A 7,129-nucleotide genomic window follows, 5' to 3' on the forward strand; every position below is an offset into this window, starting at 1 on the left:
TGTAGACCAGGCTGGTCTCGAACTCACAGAGATCCGCCTGCCTCTGCCTCCCGAATGCTGGGATTAAAGGCGTGCGCCACCACCGCCCGGCGAGAATTTCTTTAACTCATTGCAACAACTTGTTTCAAATAATTTACATGCAACATTTTTGGATTCCGTACAGGAGAATGCGCCATTACTTTGGTTAAAAAAAAAATCATCAACCAGCTCTTGCCTGTGGAGTCTGGAGTTCTTCTTGCCCCTGGAGTCTGGAGTTCTTCTTGCACATCTTCACTGGGCCTTTTGTTAAGCTACCTTGTTTTTATTCGAGATTTTACTCCAGGGTTGTCTATGTCTTTGAAGAATTGCAGAGTAGTCCACAAGTCCGTTTGAACACGAAAGGTCCCTTTTCTCAAGTACAGATTGGCTTAATGGTGGCAGGCTACAAACCAGAGATATCCAGACCGCATGATTTCACAGAGATGAAAAAAAGTCCTTTCTGCTTGACATCCTGGCGGTTCTGAACAAGCAGCAGAAATGCTGTGAAGAGAGATCTCTAACTCTTCTATTCTATGGTTTGTGAAATTATAGTCTTGATTTTCAATATGAGCCTGACCACACACAATCGGGAATGAAGCAGAGCACACACAACTCATAAAATACTTGAAATCTGTTGTATCATATGAGAAGCCTGCATTTCCTCCCCTGCTTCCTACCCAGGAGCCAGCTCATGTTCATGGAGTTTTTCGTGCTCATGGAGTTGTATTTCCTGCTCACGGAGTTGTATTTCCTGCTCACGGAGTTGTATTTCATGCTTCAGGAGACTTTCGTGCACAACAGTTCTTTATATCTTTGAAGAATTGCGGCACAGTGCACAATTTGAACACAGGAGGTCCCTTTTCTCAAGTACAAATTGGTTTAATGGTTGCAGGATGCAAACCGGAGCTATCCAGGCTGCATGATTTCACCAAGATGAAAAAAGTCCTTTCTGCTAGCCATACTGTTGATTCTGAACGAGGAGCAGAATGGCCTTGAAAGAGGTCCCCAAGTCTTCTATTTTGTGTTTGGGGAGACTATGCTCTTGATTTTCCTTATGAACCTTGACTACACCCCCTCAAGAATTCAGAGCACACACAGCTCTTAAAATGCTTTTATTCTGTTGTATCATATGAGAATCCTTCATTTCCCTCCTACATTCAACTCAGGAGCCAGCTCCTGTCCGTGGGGGCCGCCCTGTCCGTGGGGGCCGCTTGGAAACCTTCTTGTACATAGAGTTCTTGCAAATCTTCCCAGGCCTTTTATCAAGCAATCTTTTTTTTTTTTTTTTTTTTTTTTTTTTTTGGAGATCTTATTCCAGGGTTGTCTGTCTTCAAAAAATTGCAGAGCAGCAATCAAGTCCATTTCAATGAAGGGGTCCCCATTTCTCATGTATGAAATTGGTTTAATGTTGGCAGGCTGCACACCAGAGATAATTCAGAATCCATGATTTCACAGAGATGAAAAAGTAGCATCCTTTCTGATTGAAGCCTAGGTGGTTCAGCACAAGTGGCAGAATAGCCTTGAAAGAGGTCTCCAAATCTTCCCTTATTCCGTGTTTGTTAAGATTATATTCAAAGTATGAGCTTTTCCTCCTCTAGAATTCAGCAGAGCGTACACAAGTCTTCAGATTCTTGTATTCTTCTTTATCCTTTAGCAGGAAACAGATGGCATTCAGACAGATGCCCCTAGTTCTGCAGGCAGTGCAGCTTGGTAGGAAGGCATAGAATGGCAGGGGCACAGGAGTGGCAGGAGCAGCCTCCTGGGAAATGAATAATCCTGGAGCATTCTATGCCAGGATGATGCTTTGCCTCTCACTTGGAAAAGCATGCTCTCATTCTAGATCAAAAAAAGGAAAAAACCCTCCAGAGCTCTCAGGTTCTTAGATCTCTTTAGTTCTGGGATGCAGTTCCTCCCTGCCTAATGGCAAATTTCCCCTAACTTCCCATAGAGTAGGGTCTCTGAGAAGATGGAGCATCCTTGGAGGGACTTGGAGTCCTGTACAAGTCTGGTCTGTGCATAACCTCTTCTCCCTGCCTCACTGGCCCCTACTCAGAATCCAGGCTACCTCTATCGGGGATCTGTAAGTTCCCCAATCCAAGCAGCCGAGGGACTTTGTTCTCATCCCATGCTCCCAAAGCTTCCAAGCTCTCAGCAGCTGTGAAGGATGCTTTGCAGGTGCCAAGGAGCTCAGGTTCTAGGAAGGAAGACAAAGCAACCTGGCTCTTTAGATCTCTGGGTTGTGCTGGAAGCCCACGCCTCACTCCAGAGCCAGCAGAGTGAATTCTAGGTAAAAGAATGGCTAAAGATGGGGAAAGAGGGGGCTAAAGATGTTGAGATGGAGGATGCTTGTTGTGTGATATGTTGTTTCATAAAAATAAGTCTTGCCTGGAGATCAGAGGGCAGAGCTGGCCACTAGTTGACCAAAATGGCCAGGAAGTGGGAGGCACATGCCTTTAATCCCAGCACTAGGGAGGTGGACACAGGAAGTGATATGGCTGGGTTGAGAGAAGACTATAAGGCAGGAGGAGACAGGAGGCTGGCCCATTTGTTCTGAGGATTCATAGAGGTGAGAAGTTTCTCTAGTGACTGCTGCTCTGCTTCTCTGATCCTTCAGCTTTCACCCTCAATATCTGACTCCAGGTTTTCATTGTTAAGACTAATTTGGACTGCACCTCATATGGCGTTCTGATGTGGGTCCAAATTGCCACATAAAGCCTGAAAAAGCTTTTTAAAAGGATTCTAACCACAAGAATAAAGTCAAGCATGGCTTCTTGGTAGCTGTATTTTCTCTGGTGCACTCTGGTTTTGGTGGGCAGAGGCACGATTCCTTTAAGAGATGTTGTTTCTGGCTTGGTGCTAGAGGCAGCATCCGGAACACATCCACCAGGGGCCGCACTTTCCTTATGTTGACTAGCTCATGCTTGCCATAGTCTGATTCATACACAGACACCAGCCCATTGGTCAGGATTCCTTTTAATAGCACCCTCTACCATGTGTTGTCCACTTTGGCAGCATACACTTGGTCTCTCTCCACCGCTCTGTGGCTCTCCTCAGACATGCTGTAGTACAGGATCATCTCTTCCATCAACACTTCCAGCTTATGGATCTCCTGCCAAGGCTGGATGACACAATAGCCTGGGTGACAGGCCACGGGCACATCCACATCCACGTGTTCCCCTGACTTTGACAAATGGACTGGAGCAGGCTGTTCCTCCAAGGAGAACAAGCTGGAGTGGTCCAGCACAGACTTCCTGATGACCTCTGAGTGGCTCTTTCTGAGACCCTCTCCAGGGTTGTCCCGTGCAGGCGTGCTGCCGTTCCTGCTGCCAGGCGAGCTGACTGCACCAGACGTGGCGCTCAAACACATCTTTCTGATGCTTCCACAGGTCTGCATTTGTGATCTGTCGGTTAATGCTGCCGTGAGGGTCCGGGAAGTTCTTAGGAGTAAATAAGTACACATATGCGACCCCTTGGTTTCATCCACTTTGTAACCTTAATGCTACAGTCCACACAATTCAAAACAGACTCTCTTAACCAAAGAACAGCCTCTAGAGTCCACAGGCCAATGGACTGCAGAAGATCAGCCAAGCAGCACTCTATAGCCTGAGGAGGTATGGCAAGCATTTCCTGCAGGTCTGGGGAAGGGGGGGATTTCTCTGAGTTCCAATGCTTTCACGGATGTCACCTTGCTAGTGTCCAGAAACTGAACATCGAGTGCCTGGCTGCTGGGAACGTTCATGATCTTCACTCATAACCATTTTCCTTTGCAATGAAAGAGGCAGATCTTCCCAGAGAAGGCTAGCAAGATGAAGTACTCAGAGGTGAAGTGCTTGCAATGGAAGTATGCAGAAGGTCAATGACCTTGGTCAGACCCTAGCGTGGCATCTGGCAGTAGAGTGTTCCGTCAGAGCAAATGTTAGCCACTTTGACATTTGTGTACATGGCATCCGCCTGGAGATGAACTTCTAGAGATTTGTCACAGATGGCCTTCGGGCAGGTAGCACAGATATTGATATCATCTTCTCCTGAGGTGTCATACAGAAACACCAGGGGGATGTCTGACTTGTCGAGTATCTCCACGGCGAAGATCTTCCCACACATTAATGATTCAACCACCATCACAAGGGGGTCAGCATTCAGAATCTCCAGCCCTGCTAGTTTGCACGTAGAGAACAGAAGCGTGGGTTCAGTCTGTGTGCTTACTCTTCGTTCACCCTCAGTATCTGACTCCAGGTTTTCATTGTTAAGACTAATTAGGATTACAATTATACTTCAGATCCTACCGTGGAGTGTGGCTCACTTTCCTAGAAGCTGCTTCAGTGAAGCCTACTGTGAGCTGGCTGTGCTGTGGACACCTGCTGGACATAGCAGGAAAATTCAAGGTTGGGAGAGAATTCCATAGCAAGGGCTTGGTGGCCATCACCAGGTTTACTCAGCAACTGGATTTTAGGATGCCAAGCTACAGGGCTTGTGGTCGCTCTAAACTTTCCTCTTTGTGGACCTTTGCAGTGTGGGCCGATTCCTCCACTCTTGGTACTGATTTCAGTTTTGGAGAACCTGTGATTCATTGGTTAGCATCAAACCAGGAAGTGTGAGAACTCTAAGCTCTTTGATCCCTTTCTGTGATTGTCACTCAGCCTGTCAAAATTGGAGAACTGGGCACCTAGACTTGGTAACTCAGCCTTCACTACTTCACCAGAATCCTCAGGATAAAGATGCTGTCTCTGCCCTCAGAGAAGACAGACAGAGAAGGTGACACTAGGGACAGGCAGGAACACCTGTCAGAGCCTTGCAGGGAAGGAGCATGGGGAGGGAGACTGAGCCAGGGGAGGAAGTGTGGGATGCTGGCTCATAAGGTGCAAGCTGTATCTCCTAGGTCTTTGGGAAGATGGGGGATCTGTGGGAGTCTCCAAGAACTACCCTACACAGACAAGAATCATCTACCACTTTTCCTTTGTGCCCTGTCTTTAATTATGGTAATAAAAAGTCTCTAACTCGCAATATTTAAGAACCACAAACCAGGTATAAGGAGAAAGGAGAGACTTTAGAGTTGAGAGGAGAGGTGAGAAAGAAAATAGAGGGAGTGAGGAGGAGGCAAGAGCTTAGGCAAAGGCGAGAGAAGAGGGGAGGCCAGGGGGCAGGAGAGAGGGTCTTCAGACACCCCAGCTGTGGGTGCCTCTCCACCATAAACCTCAGGCAAATAAAAAAGCCTGTGGGTGACTCTAGCACCCTTGCTCAGGACACCCCAGTTGAAGGTGAAGGGAGCAGAATTGAGGCTTCTGCATCCTGCCCTGTGCTCCTCCTCCACCTTGACACCTGTAGGCAGAGAAACTGTTCATTTCATAGACTGCGGTTTGATCACTTGCTACACACCTGTAGTGACTGCAGCAATGCTGCCTGCATCCTGTCGTCTTCTGGACTTTCCATCACTGGGATGATCCTGCGATGCTGGAACCTCAAGGAAATGGTGCCCAAGGCCTTGAATATAAGCTTGATCTACCAACGCAAAGTTGTGTCCAGGTGCCCATGTGCACCTGATGAACAGGCTTCCAACGCTTGACATTTTCTTTTTCCTAAATCACTGAAATGTCAGTTGGCATCTCACATGTTGCTAAATATGTATTGGTATGTTATATATCTGCATTATACATATGCTTATCCATACATTATGGAATGTCATTTGCAGGAAGGAAAAAAAAAGAACTGGAAAAATCATAACGGTGAATAAAATACTTCAGACCCAGAACTGTAAATAGTGATTATTTTCTCAACAACATGGAACTTTATGTTGAATGAAGATAGTGTCTAAATGTGGGAGGAAGGGAAGCCCATAAGGTTTCTCACTAAAAAGACCCACAGATATAATAGGGATAGTATATGCCTGCCTGAGGACAGTGATGGTGACACATGCTTTTCATCTCTGTACTCGGGTAGCAGTGACTGACGCCCACACACTGGCTCAACAGTTACCTCCAACAGAAATGGGTCAGGGGAAGTGGCAGACACCTGGCGTCCAGCTCTTGAAAGTTCAAGGCCAGCCTGGACCAAGTGAGAAGGTCTAAAAAATCGCCCCAAACCTCACCAGGTTTTCTTGTTGTTCATGTTTGTTATTGCTGTTTTTCTGGGATTATTAGTGTATATCATCTGTTTTTTTTTCTTTTGAGATAGGGTTTCTCTGTGTATCTCTAGCTGCCCTGGAACTAACTTTATAGATAAGGCTGGCCTCAAACTCACAGAGATTTACCTGCCTCTACCTCCCAAGTGCTAGGATTAAATGTGTGTGCCACCATGCTAGGCTAATAATTGCTTCTTCCTTTGGTGGGGGTCAGTTTGAGACTGGATCTCTTATGTAGCCCTGAATGTCCTAGAACTCATTATATAGACCAGGTTAGCCTCAACTCACAGATGTGCCTACCTCTGCCTCCTATGTGCTGGGACAGTTGGAACTACACAGAGGAGCACCCCCCCCCCAACCCCTGCCAAAAGGTTCTCTTTGAACATGCTCTAAATATACACTGGATTTCTCAGAACCATTCTATGTCCTAAACTAATTTTAACCACCTCTGCTTGTTGAGAAAGCAATGGTCAGCAACTATCAAGAAGCTTGCCTCTCCCTATGCTGCTGGCTTATGTCCGCTATGGGTGGTCAGCCTCTGCATCACTGACATGGGAGTAACACCCCCTCCTAGAAGGGGTTTCCTAGGACTGAAATGAAAAGCACAAACAGAGAGCCTTAAACACAGCTATGTTGGTGCTTTGCTCTGTTGTTTTGAAGAGTGCGTTTGTGAGGACTTGATTAAATAGTAGAGAGTTGCAGAGAAAAATGTTCTTGCTATGATTCTAGGTTCTAGAAAGTTAATACAATGAGCAGAGACACACTGAAAAAATGTGGTGACTGTAAAAATACCCAATTAGTCATTTGTATAAGCTGCTTAATATTTAAGGCCAAATTATCATGCAGCTCCATAACAATCACACACATCATTAATATGCATCGGGTTAACGTTTTCTGGGTTCCTCCTCCTCCTCTTTTCTTCTTCTTCTTCTTCTTCTTCTTCTTCTTCTTCTTCTTCTTCTTCTTCTTCTTCTTCTTCTTCTTCTTCTTCTTCTT

At 46.1% G+C, this 7,129-nt stretch overlaps 1 pseudogene; it reads right to left on the reverse strand.

Annotated features, from left to right (window-relative positions):
* Positions 1–2,746: 2,746 nt before the first annotated feature.
* On the reverse strand, positions 2,747–5,581 carry LOC101990020 (annotated as a pseudogene).
* Positions 5,582–7,129: the final 1,548 nt, after the last annotated feature.

This window comes from Microtus ochrogaster, chromosome 7 (assembly GCF_000317375.1).
Source record: "Microtus ochrogaster isolate Prairie Vole_2 chromosome 7, MicOch1.0, whole genome shotgun sequence".
Classification (NCBI taxonomy): domain Eukaryota; kingdom Metazoa; phylum Chordata; class Mammalia; order Rodentia; family Cricetidae; genus Microtus; species Microtus ochrogaster.